Source organism: Leuresthes tenuis, unplaced genomic scaffold, assembly GCF_036924035.1.
Source record: "Leuresthes tenuis unplaced genomic scaffold, fLeuTen1.0.hap1 SCAF_2, whole genome shotgun sequence".
NCBI classification, from domain to species: Eukaryota; Metazoa; Chordata; class Actinopteri; order Atheriniformes; family Atherinopsidae; genus Leuresthes; species Leuresthes tenuis.
In genome coordinates, this window is record NW_027325356.1 from 10,349,266 (window position 1) to 10,362,897 (window position 13,632).

The 13,632-nt window shown below is 39.8% G+C and overlaps 1 protein-coding gene across 3 annotated transcripts in view; it reads left to right on the forward strand.

Moving 5' to 3' along the window:
• Positions 1-3,771: 3,771 nt before the first annotated feature.
• The window catches only part of LOC140301606 (carbohydrate sulfotransferase 8-like), a 170,133-nt gene continuing 160,272 nt past the window's right edge, over positions 3,772-13,632 (forward strand). For 2 of the 3 annotated variants that reach the window (XM_072380155.1, XM_072380154.1), the window contains exon 1: positions 3,772-4,469. The gene's annotated coding sequence lies outside the window, so the exon portion shown is untranslated. Of the gene's footprint in view, positions 4,470-9,486; positions 9,595-13,632 lie in introns of those variants that run through there. The other variant, XM_072380156.1, reaches the window with a different exon arrangement.

Genomic DNA, 13,632 nt, shown 5'->3' on the forward strand with positions numbered 1-13,632 from the left:
ATTTTTCCTGCAAATGAATGTAACAGCTGACGAAAGAGCACCTCCATAACGTGGAGGATGCCCAACCCTGTGATACAACATGAAATCAATATACAATGTTCATTTTAAGCCATCCCCTCCTGAACTACAGCAAGCTGACAGCTGGCAGACACTTACAGAAACTGTAGTCATATATATGAATGTCAGACAAGTGAAGCCACAACTCATTACCTTCCACTTCTCTGGAAGAGGCAGGTCATCCCGTGGTTCTGACACACACATGAATCCTCTTTACCCTAAATAAAGCTGTCCCAAAGCATGTCACCCAGTCTGCAGGCAGTGGCTCTGGAACAGAGACCAAAGCTTTGAGCCTCTGAGGCCGTTTATTCTCCTTTCCAAGAAAAGAGGCCACAGAAAATGTCTGGAGTTAAAGGGAAACAGAGCGATGCAGTAACAAAAATGAAAGATAAAACAGTCTGACTACACACAGTTTATTAAACACAGCAAAGTCAGATGACTTTGGATTAGTCTGCATTTTCAGACATTACCCTGAGCTGTCTCTCTAAATCCTAACAGATAAAATGAACAGTCTATGGTTTACCCATCTTCTTAGTTTCACGCTCTTTTTTCCACTCTGATACTGGAGTATTCAGCCAGGGGATTGAATACCTACGCGGTGCCTTGCCTGTCAATTGATCAGGGCCTGACTCCATCTTAGAAACCTCAAATGAGGCACAGCACAAATGCATTCATCTTCATCAGATGAGTGTGGGATAAAGTTTCACTGTGTTTTTCTGCAGTAGAAATGGTTACAAGTAAACCAGACACCAGATGTTCTTTCTTTTTCCCCCTCTCTACTTATACTGTATCAAGTACCATCACATATGGTCTGTGCTTCGTCCATTATGAAACTATCATGGTCTTTTGCAGTGCCATCATTTGCAAAATCTCACTTATAAATTCCTTTTTCATTCTGAATATCACAAAAGCATTAAAACTCGATGCCCTCAATATTTCAACTAGTTTAATCTTTCTTCTCAGCTGATTCTCTTTGATTAATCGCTCCCCTAAACCATGAAAACATGGCGAACCTTTGAGGGGCTGACCTCCATGACATTGGAGATGTTTGTGTGCTGTGTACCGGTCAATACCTAAGAATAAACCAGCCTATTCTGATGGGGAATACTGGATTTACTCTGGCCACTGTAATTCATTAAACTGTTGCTCATGCTCATTTATCAAAATCAATCAAAGGGCATCAGGGCCAAAAGAGCAATTTAAAGCACTGCAGAGGTATAACATTGCTGAGTCAGTGATAAGTTTGCAGAAGATTATGTAAGGCCATATTTGACCTAAGGGTACAGATTGTGAGAGAATGAAATGAATAAATTAATCCTTCATTAGTAAGGATATACAGCTTACAAATGTGTATCAAATCAAAACAGAATTAAGTCTGAATGTGTAAGATTGAAAATAAACCGAGTAAGCATGGTCGATGTTCAGGACATGTGATGACTGACTTGTAAACAATGAAAATTGTTTGGTAATACTGTGTTTTATCAAACTCAAAATTTCGAGAACAAGTATTAAGAGTGGCAATATAATGCTTTCAGTTACCTACAGAAAGAAAAGATAAATAAAACATTAATTTCCAATGACAGTAACAGTAATCTGTGGGTGCTATGTAACAGGCATCTGTTTGCTCTGGGCAGACTTCAGATCCCAGCACTATTGATTATGAGTAACATCAGATGCCAAAAATGGATGAGCGATGAGTAGTGAGAGGATAGAACTGATGGGAGTGCCACAAGGAGGTTGTTTGTCTTTTGGGCAGGGAATTGTGTCAAAACTCACAATCTTCAAGATCCATCCAAAAGAATACATGTTCATTAAAGCACACTGCACATAGTGACACTTCCATCCTGGAATGCTTTTAAATAACGCCTGGTGTCATCAAAACTGAAAAAAAGCATTTTGATTGCAAGTTACTGATGAAATTCTTAATCACTTTTATAAATGGAACACGATAAATTCAGTTTATTTATCGAGTAATGTACAGATAGCATGTATTTTACAGTACTATAATGCATTCTGAGGTAATCTTATCTTAACAATGTCCTGTTTTTTTAATCAAATTAGTGAATAATGTCTTGTAATAGCTTTGCACACTCACTGGGGCAAAACAGGAACCACTGATCATTTTCAGCAATCATCAGTCAGGTCTGCAGATACCACACACACTGAAAAGCTCACAGTCCCAGTAGACGTGCTGCAGCTGCTGTGCTGGTGCTTCTTAGATCTTTGGGACTTGGGCAATGTTTTGGCCCACTTACATGCAGCAGCTTTGTGAATAAAAAAAAAAAGAGTTAACAATAAACCCTGCTTGTGCTGCAGTGGATAACAAAGCTTTCCTGTGGGTCTGAATTAGTGTTCTTGGACTTGTACCCGGAGTCCCTGCAGCCAAATCAAGCAGAGAGGAGAAATTTCTTTGCAGCCTAACACCAGCAGAGGGGGGTGTGCTCAAGTCATGGAGTGCAAGTCAGTGTGGCAGCTGTGCCTGCTGAAGCCTCAGATGTTTCTTGGCTGCCACACCCTGATATATGATCGTGCACTGACAAAACCACAGTGACGTGCAGTATTCATTTATACACAAAAATTGCTCACAGCCCGAAACACTTGCAACATTTCATACTTTTAAACACTTTCAATTGATGGAATGAATGTTGTCTGAAGATTAAATACTTCTTCTTGCAAAATTATGACAATTAGATCTCATATTAACTTCACTACACTTAAGTAGCTTGTGTCAGATAACAGGAATGAGTGTGCCTGGCACTTTGAAATTTCTAATTATTCCTCAACAGCAATGTAATTCTAAACTAAGGCTTTTAGTTGTGTCAGCTGCTGTTTAGGAGACAAAGGTGGAAAACATACAGCCTCAGTAGAAACAAGTGAACAGTGTAGCTATTTTGTAGGACAACCTGCTAATAGTTAGTTTTTTAATGAAAAAAAAGGTCAAAGAAAGCCGTTTTGCAGGGCTTTCTAAAATAATTTGAGATGAATTATGCACATCCACTTGCTTTTGATATCCATCCCTAAGGCCTTTTTCCCTTTTCATTAAAGCTGTTTTCCACTCAAAGATGCATTCTTTTTTCAGACAAAATGACTGGGAAAACCTTACCTCAAATCAGAGCAAGATTAGATCAACTATTGTGTGTGCTTTATCCAAGGCTCATGGATGTAACTCAGGGCTGTAATATTTCAGTCTAGTGAAATTTTATTAGCCAACATGTTGAGGTGGTACTTTGAGCTCATCACAGTGAAATTACTGAAATGACCTAAAATCACCACTACAGTCACGCTGAAATCATACAACAATGTATAGCCAGACCAACCAAGAGTATCTGAATGTCTGAAATACACAACTAGACTATGGTTGTAGGCATGTGTTATTTCTGCCTGCCAAAATAAATTTGACCTTACAAAATGTCAGGGGAAAGGGGAAATTGTAAGCTTTTCCATGCCTAAAGTCCTGCTCTAACTTCCAGAACCCAAACATAATTTTACTTGTAAATAAAGAGTTAAGACGTTGTTTCTTATTCAAGTCCTCATAACGTCCCTGACCTAAGCCATTGGTCAGAAGTCTGAAAGTCATTCTAAAACATTCCAAAACGTCAATATCTTTAGACACATTTTTGCACAATCATACATAATAATTAGTAGGTGGCTACTTCATAATTAATTAGTGACGTTGGACTTCAGTGAACATATCTGTCATATCGCTGTCGACAGGATTCGGTTAGAGCAGTGCAATTATCATAAGCACTGTTCCGTGTTCGTCTTTTTGTCAGAAAAGAGAGGTTATAATGATAATGAAACGCCAAGATTATCCATATTAGAAGAGTCTTTAATGAACTCAGATCGTCGAAGACACTCCTCCCGCTCCCGTGGCTCGCGCTGCTCCGCTCCTGAAACCAGTCGATGCGCGAGAGGGAATTCTCAGCCCCATCTTTATCAGTAATACCATCGTCGCTTAGACAAAGGGAGCATCGCAAGTGGAGATGTGCGGCACTGGCAGCAGAAGAAGCAAGCCCTAAAGTCACTATTGCTGCACCCGTGCAAGAACCGCCAGCAAGCCGAGCACCGGTCCTTGGAGACTCTTTTTGGGGATGCGCAAAGATGTGAGAGTAAAGAGAGAGGAGGATTGTGATTGGCCGCACTCATCCTAAAAGCATCCGACTCGGCGAGGCATGTTTGTTTCAGTCGGAGAATTAACGAGGAGGGATCAAACTTGAGGGAGACGTATATTCAGTCTGCGCGGTGGATGCGTTCACAGCATCAACTTGCATCATCACCCCCAAAGAGGCGGACTTGCTCTCCGCGGTGCTGAAACGGAAAGACTCGGCTGATCAACTAGTGAAGAAGAGGAGGACGCGCTCACTTCGTCACCTGTTTCTGAGCTTCATGGTAGATTTTGAAGCCTTGGTAAGGTAAGTCAGTGAGATGAGGATAAGCTGTTGTCAGTCCTGTCTATGAGATGTTGTATTACAGCCTCTTAAGATACCAGCATCCCCTCTATCAGCTGTGTCTTTTCTCTTGTCCCGGTGCATGTCCTTGTTTTTTATTTTTTATTTTCTAAACTGTAGATGGAAAAAAGCCATAAATTAATTATCCGTACCGGCTGAGTTGTTAGACCTTACTCGTTTCAACAATGGAAATATGTACAGATTGCCTGTTGAAAACCCTCTTTATAATTGTCATCATAATGTAGCTTTTTTTTACTCTGTAACAAGAGATTCTGTCAAAATGTGGCTTTCAAACCTTCAAGCGCTCTCTTCTTTAACTTAGCTCCCTGCTTTGTTGACGACTCCCTTTTACATTGCAGTGGGTTAACTTGTGTTCAATTCAAACTTCAGTTAGGAACTGCCGTTTCTCCTGTATACTGATTGCTAATGCAGTCACATCACTGACTCACACATCACTGACTCTTTCCAGCATGAGTTACTGGAGTGAGAATGCAAAGCATGTGCTTTGAAACTGTCTCATACATCGCTGCTGCACGGAGGAAATTATATCCAGTTAGGACTCGGTGGGGCAGTGATTGAGGAAGCCAGCGGTTTGTGCTCGTGTTTCACTTTTGCTGAGCACTTTTGTATCCGATAACTTCATGCTGCACACATACATAAGCCAGAGCTTTTTGTCTTGTGCTCTGTTTGTAGACCTCTCTTCCAGTGCTTCAAAACAAAAGTTTGTGAGTTTAAGCAATTTGCGCCACAATTGCTCACAGCTGTTTTTTTTTTTTCAGTCCTACTAGACTATGTGAATTTAAATAAATATATAAAAACTGGCTTCAGGCTCATTACAAAAAAAAAACAACAATGCTAAATTAAAACAATAAAATGTTGAATTTCAGAATAAATTCTTTTGATTTACATGTGCTCTGTTTCTGGCGGTTACTCAAGGATCTACAAGATCTTACGCAGCATTGAAATAACGGTGGCTTCGTTTCTTTAATCAGTCACCCTGTTGAGTGGAAAGGGTGGGTGTCATCAAAGCAGAACAAGGACCCTTTGAGGAGGAATATCTCAAGTTGTGTTTAATTTCGGAGGACACGTCTTAATTTGCTCTCTCTTCCAGATTTCTGTATTGAAAAGCATATTCTATTTATTTGAGGCACTAATTCAAGGGGATATCTGGGTGCTTGAGGAAGTTTTTTTTCTTACTTGGCTTACTTCTGACTGTACAACATTTCACAATGCATTTTTTGAGGTTCTGCTGATCTTTAGATAATAGTTCATATTTGTTTGTATGTCTTTCCTTGATGAGATGTTATCTTCTGCCTTAATCTCAGCAGGATATATGACCAGGAGACAGGTAAAAAAATGCATAAATAAAAAAAAACTGACTAGTTCATCGTGGTATTTGACTTATGTGCTAGATTTTGATATTAATTTCGCTTCATGTGAAAGCAAACAACTCGCAGGATCACAAACAGAGCAGTAATTGCTAATATGGCAGCTCAGCAGTTTTAATCAGTTACTGTGCCATCCTCCTCCCAGTTAGATGCGGAGTGCAGGTGTCATCAAAGCAGAACGAGGCTCCTTTGAGGTGGGAAATGCAAGACTCAATGACTTCACTCAGCTGGGTCAGTGGACACACAGCAGAGCTTTGACGCGTACAAATTGTGCTTGAAGATGCTGCGTTCATCCCAAGAGGCTCAGCGGCTGGCGAGGGACCAGCAGAGCGGGGACATTGCACTCCAGATGGCCCAGAAAGGCCAAAGGAAGAGGACTGTCCAAGCCCAGCTGGGAGTAGGGGAAGCTGGACTGCCGGTAGTGAGCCGATCGTGTGTGTACATGGTCGTGGAAGGCAGAGGCGGATGAGGAAAGCAAGAAAATATGTAGAGATAGAAGAATGAATGTGTGTATGAGTGCATGCGCATGTTGGAAGAGTGATTGGGTAGAGAGAAAATGTAGAGTGAATGATCCAAGCGCCTCTGTGTGTCCTCGCATGCATGGAAGTAGTGTGAGGAAAAGTGTGGGAGGGAGAAGAAATGAAAGAGAAGATGAAGGAGCTTGCATGTCTGCGTGCAATTGTGTGTTTCTGTGGGTGTGTGTGTTCTGAAGGAGTGACAGGGAAGTAGAAAGAGTTGGACACAGAAAATGAAAGAGAGAGAGTAACAGGCACGTGGGTGTGTGTGGGAGGGAGAGAAAATGAAACTGGAAGACGCAGTCATACGCACATTTATGTGCTAGTGTGTGATTGCAAAGAAGGCACTGCTGGGAAAGGAAGGCTGGAGGGATAGAGAAGAGGATGAAAATGGGAATGAATAATGGGAAATTGTGCAGATGAATGGTCGTAATACAAACTTTGATAATTACTTATTTGTATGTGTAGCAAATCAAGGTGTCTTGAGTACCTACACAAGTAAAACAGAATTTCACCTTTTCAATCAGCAAGCTCTGACCTCTGACTCTGATCAGTTGTGTTTCACACTCTTTTACAGGAGCTGTATGATGCTGGTTACTTCACAGTGCAATGCTTCAGACACGTGATCCAATACAATATCCAATCCTCGTTCTGATTTGGAAGACATGTTGCATTTGGGAAGCTTCTTTTTTTTTAGCCCTTATCTTTTACAGCCTGTTACATCTTTGAAGCCTTACACTCTCCTTATAAAATAAAGCCACCTGAGAACGAGCAGAACACACAACGACTAACACACAGCAGCTTCACAGAGATAACTTGTCGTCCCTGCTTCCATTTGGGAAGCCACTTGAGAGCATGCGGAGAGAAAGCATGCTCTTTTCATTCTGCCACATCTGCTCTGTGATGGAACGGAGCATGATCTGCACTTTGATCACAATGAATTATTCCTATCCCTGGCTATAAATATTGTCTGTCTCCAGCACCTATACTCTGCCCCACTCTTTAAACCAGGAATCAGTGTTTGCCTCTGAGTGGCTCATGAGGGTATCACTGCGGGTGTACTGCAGCTCTGGTTTTCTTCCTCACTGAGTGACTGAACCAGAACCACTCTTACTCAGTGAAAGCCAACTGAGAAATAGTCCTATTTTGGCAAAACAAAAATTCAATTTAGGGGCTTTGTTGATGCTTGCTTGAGGCCACTTTTATACTATTTTATTTTACCGTTTTACAAAAAAAAAAAAATCCATCAAAAAGACCAAAACCAACAATGTCTGCCTTGCTAAGTACTTCTGGACTCCCCCTGTGTGTGTTTATGTGTGTTACAATCTGAAAAAGGTTTGAATCAATAAAATATCTGCACTTTTTGCTCACCCTGTGGCATCTCTTTTGAGAATTAATTGATCAACATAAAAAGAAATTAACAATATAACATAACACGTTCCATTTTGGCACCACTGTGGGCCAGTGTGAATTATCTTAGTCCATAAGGCTTCTTTAAATGTTCCTTACGTCCAGACTATGTAGTTTGTGGCTTTTAAAGTCAATGTTAGTCACAAATACAGAAATAAACATTTCCATAACTGTTAAATGGTAGTCGAGTCCTCTAAATTACAAGTATATGATAAAAGCAGAGCATGAGCAAATGCTTTTTATTTGCACGTTTATTTCAAATTTTAATTTCCATCCAATTTCAATCAGAAAGACTTTGATTGAAAAATGTTTCTCTAAAACAGGCAGGACAAACGAAGAAGACAAACGACTTAAAAACAAGACAGTAGTATGCATCGTCATGGTAACATCAACCTGTGCAATATCATGCACAATTATAGGAGGTTGTGCCTTTGTCCATATTCTACAGCTAAGTAGCAGACACAGGCACAGAGCTGGAATGCAGACATCTGAGATTTGCACCCTATATTGAAGTATTTGTTTACATATTAAAAGTCATATAATCGACACAATATTCAACAAAGATTGTCTGAATTGTCATTCAGAGGCTCTCTTTATTTCTGGGCAATACCACCTAGTTGAAATATGGTCAGACGGTAAAAAAACACGTCAAAAGGAGTGGTCATAGATGTACATGTGCCCACCTTTCTACAAATTAAGTGACAAATCACCCAGAACAATAGAGTGGCTTATTTACATCTCAGAAAATGTTTTTTTTTTTTTTTAAATAGAGCTCTGTGGAACAGAGAACCAAAATATGCTATGACCAGACAATAAATAATCAATGCTTGTTGATTAGAATTGATGAGGAATAAATGTTGTTTTTTTTGTCAGAGGAATATATATCCTTTGGGTTAATAAGCATTAATTGTCTAACTCAACATATAATAACATGATTGTAATACTATTAAAAAGTATAGTATAGTATTTGTTATCCATTTAATAGAGTTTTAACACTTCGGATATAGTAAATACATTTGGAGCTGTTTGGATATCCATGATTTAGGTCCTTTTTGAAACATTGAAATAAAATTGGGAAATAGACTTCCACTCATTGGAATATGATCCATCTTGACCTTGCCAGCTGAGGTGGAATTGATTTTCTGTGTATACATAATTTCTAATTCGCAAGCTCTTGACTGGCATAATCAGCATGCCTCTGATGTGTCATGAACAAACTACAATACAATTCTTATGAGAACATGGAAGTAGTGACAAAGAATGGCTTCAGGCTGCGCTTTCAGAACAATCAACAGAGACTCCATCGTATCTTTGCATATCAATGCATCCCACAGGGATGGGATGTGTTTCTTTTCTTAGTATCATTGTTTATGCCTGAAAGTTGAGCTGATTTCAACACAGAAAATTCCTTGTTCTCGTACATAGCACTTTCACAATATCTAACAGCTTCACCCACAAAGTATGGCGCTTTCAACCCATCACCCCTAATGGGAATAAAAGGTCAGCCCTTAATTATTCATTCGGGATGTCAAACAATGCTTGCCGGCTGTTATTTAGGGTGGGGGAGACCTGTATGAATAATTCAGGTGCAGGATTCTCTTTCCTTCAAAAAACGTCCCGGTGGCTCAGATGTTTGCGCTTTTTATCTCCATGTAGGAGCCCTCTGTCATTCCTGAGCTCACCTTGGCTGTCACTGCAGCAGCAACATGGGTGGCACAGAAGGTGGCAAGGACTCTTATTCTTCCTGAATCTGCAGGCCTCCTTCACACAGTGAGAGTGAGTAGGAAGGACAACAGGGAGTTGGCTGCTCCTTGACTAAGTTCCCTCAGTGTCTGTTTACAGTACGCTATGTGCCACGCTACGCTGGGCGGCAGCCAGGGTATAAAAAGAGGAGATTACTCTTTTACAATGAGATATTCTGCTTTTCACCCGAGGTGCGTTTCTGTTTTTGGTACACTAGCCATGTCAATTGCTGTTAAGCGGCTTTCTTAAGATGGAAAGGAATGTTTATTGCAGCTGAAGAGGCAAAAGCAGATATTAATACTATTAAAGTGCATTAAACTGAAGAATGCTGTAATGTGAGTCACTTCATAGATGGATTAGAGGGAGGCGGAATGGAGAGGATTTTTGAGTATGGAGAGAAAGTGAAAATGTTCTTCTTGTTATGTGAGAGACAGGGGGTAAAGTGAGGCACAGAACGAGTGTGTGTGTGTGTGTGTGTGTGAGAGAGAGAGAGAGTGAGAATGATGATGCCAACTCTACCATCCCTGAGCAATAACAGAAGGACATACAGAGATGGATACAGAACATGTTTTTCAAGCGACGGATGCCAAACATCCCAAAGAAAATCAAATGAGAGACATGTTTGTCAGTGTTAATGCAATCAGCAGAATAGTCCTATCCTCCTATGACCACTCTTACAGCTGTCTGTACCACTCACTCACTGTAAGTACAGCAGAACTTCATATGTGAGACAACTCTAAAATTTTTTATGAAAAACTTCATGAATTCAATGTGGTTTTGAACTGTCATTAAAGTTGTTGATACATTGTTGTTGTTTCAAAGAAAAGATAATCCTGGACCTGAATTGGAAGACAGTCCAAACTGGTTAGAGCAGAGCACATCATTTGAAGCCACAAGAGGCACAGAAGATCTATTTAAGTACACCTAACAATCCTATCACTACCGTTAAAACATGGTTTTGTTTAAATATGTATTCTAGTAGTCAATCTTAACGCCTAATAAAACAATATATCTTGTGGCTGTGTGGCATTTTTTTAAGTTAATGACAGCTCTAAATAATGATTATTGAGTCTTAGGCCATGTACACATGAACTTGGGTATTAAGGTGCAGATTTTTCTATGCGTTTGCACCTATCATCCATATGCAAAGTACCAGACTCTGACTCTAATGTTTATGTATGGACTTTTAATATGTTTAAATTCACAAAAATGTACCAATATCCCCTTTGTTTCCATCACAATGGTTGACTTAGCCAAGACAGTTATGGTGCTAACCTTTACTTACAGGACTTTTTACTTGTTTGCACAGAAATGTACAGTTGAAAGCTGGATATATTAAGTTGCGGAGATGTATATCAAACAACATGTTTTTGCTAAAAAATAGCTAACATTGCTGGTGTGTTTGATTTGTATGTTGGTGGTTAGCACCGTCGCCTCACAGCAAGAGGATTTCTGGTTCAACTCCCAGCTGGGGCCTTTCTGTGAGGAGTTTGCAGGTTCTCTCCGGGTTCCTCCCACTGTCCAAAAATATGCATGTTAGGTTAATTGGTGACTCTGAATTGACCGTAGGAGTGAGTGTGAGCATGTGTGTGGTTGTTTGTCTCGTTTATCTCTGTGTGGCCCTGTGAAGGACTGGCGACCTGTCCAGGGTGTACCCCGCCTCTCGACTGCTGGGATAGGCTCCAGTCCCCCCGCCACCCGATCGATGGATTAAGCGGGTATAAAAAAATGGATGAATGGATGGACATTTATAACAGTTATCTGTTGGGCTGCATGGTGGTGCAGTGGTTACCACTGTTGTCTCTCAACAAGGAGTGTCTCACTTTGAATCTCAGCTAAGGGCCTTTCTGTGTGGTGTTTGGACGTTCTCCGCTATGCATGAAGGGGTTCTCTCCTGGTACTCTGGTTTCCTCCTACAGTTTAAAAAATGTGCACTTTAGGTAACTGTTGATCGAATGTGAGCGTGCATGGTTGATTGTCTTTGTTTCGGCACCGTGATGGACTGGTGACATGTCCATGGTGTAACGTGTCTCTTGGCCAATGGGAGCCCTAATCAGGATTGATGAATGGAAAAATTACATACACACAGTTTGTTCTCATGTGGGAAGGGATTTTTCAGTAGGTGCTGTGTGGATATGATTTTTGGGGGAACTGAAGAGGGAATAACCCCATTCTAAAAAATGACCTGTGTTCATTTGTACTCTTTGCTGCTATCTGATCCCCAGTTCAGTTCAGGAAAATGAAACCACAATGTAATTTGCAGACAGGATTTTGAGAGGTTTTGCTGTGATATAAGTATTTCTCTGGGGATTCTTGCTTTTATTGTTACCGTACACGAAAGTGATCATGCTTGCTTATATTGGAGCTTAACAAAAAGGTAAAGGAGATGCACGTTTATAGTGTTTCTGTAAAAGTTTGAGAACATAGTTGCTTCCAGGTTTTACTGTGTTACTTTTCTTTGAACTACAGATATATAATCTGTTATTTCAAGAATGAAAAATTGTACTTTGTCAAATGTTGGATAATTAGATCAAGACTTTTCATTTATTCATTTTCCATAACCACCGTATCCAATTGGTTACAATTGGTTGGGGAGGGATGGAGCCTATTTCAGCTATCACTGTAGTAGAGGCAAGGTACCCCCTGAACAGGTCACCAGTCCATCGCAGTGCCATATACAGAGTTACTCTACTTCCCTCTCTTTAGAAGAAGAGATGTTTGCGATTTTAACCAGGCTGCACTCCATTACAAAGTAGCCGGATCAACTGTAAAATTATGTCTGTAAAAATCTATCTGAAGAGGGGGAATGGTCTAGGCGGTAAGTGTTAGCATGACATTGGATTATAACATGATGAATTGTGTTACTCACTTTACATATGGGTTATTTGACTCTGGTCTGCCACAACATTACAAGTAGAGTCTCAAGTCACATTAAATAATCGCATGAATTCCTCTTAAAGACACACACACAAGGTTTCACAGCAACACATTTATTTGTGACCTCATTTAGAGAGCAACATCACAGACATGACCCTTCAAAATCTTAGGTCGATAACAAAAGAGCTCTTAAGCAGATGCCAAGCTCATATGTTTTATTGGATTTACTCGATGTCACCATAACATCTCTGCCGACAGTATCTCAAAGTGTGTTTGCATTTGCCTCTGTCTGCCATCACATAGCAGAAACTACCATGAACTTCAATTATACTCTTGCCTTGCAGAAACATGATTAGCATATGATGTTATCCAGTCTGGCTGTGTGTTACACAACCATCACCTTTGGTCTTATAGAGTTTTCCCACACTTTTATACTCAGAGCTCTTTAAAGATGCAATAACATCCACATTAATGTCAGCACCCGTGCCTTTTCAATAGAACATTGTATTATAATGATCAGTTTTCATTTCTCCTCAGTGGCATCAGTGCTGTGGCTGATTGGTCTTTATGAAGAAATGGCCTGCAGTTCTTTAGAGTTCTGCTGGGAAAAAACACTTTTTGTATATGCATGGAAAATATTCATGGAATTTGAAGGATGTGGTGATTAAGTGTATCAAATCTTTCATCAACCGTCTTCAACATTCTCTTACTACTCACAAGGTCTTATAACAATAGCATTCAGAACCTGCTAATCAGCCCCTACTTCATAATGTAAGTGTTGTAATCAGCATGCAACAATGTCGACAATTAAAATGAATTTGTTTAATGCATTTTGTCATCTAAAAATTTCAATATAATTTCTGCATATTGTATAAGAGCTGATTAAATGTGACATGTACTTTCTCTATAATTTTTTTTTTGTATAACGGAATTATATTATATATAGCCTCCATTTCAGAAATAGTGTGTAAGAGTTTCTATCAGAGATACTCAACATCATGATACTTCCATATCACCTAGAAACCGCATTTGAGAGGTCTTAAAAGCTCATTTATATTTATTTCAGTTTCTACAATATAATTCCCAACAAAAGTCATCAGGCCACTTTACAGAGAAAGTACTCAACTTCAGTAAAGGTCCAATTAAATACAATCTAATTCATTAAAATCCAGTTCAATCCAATTAACTCCCGTT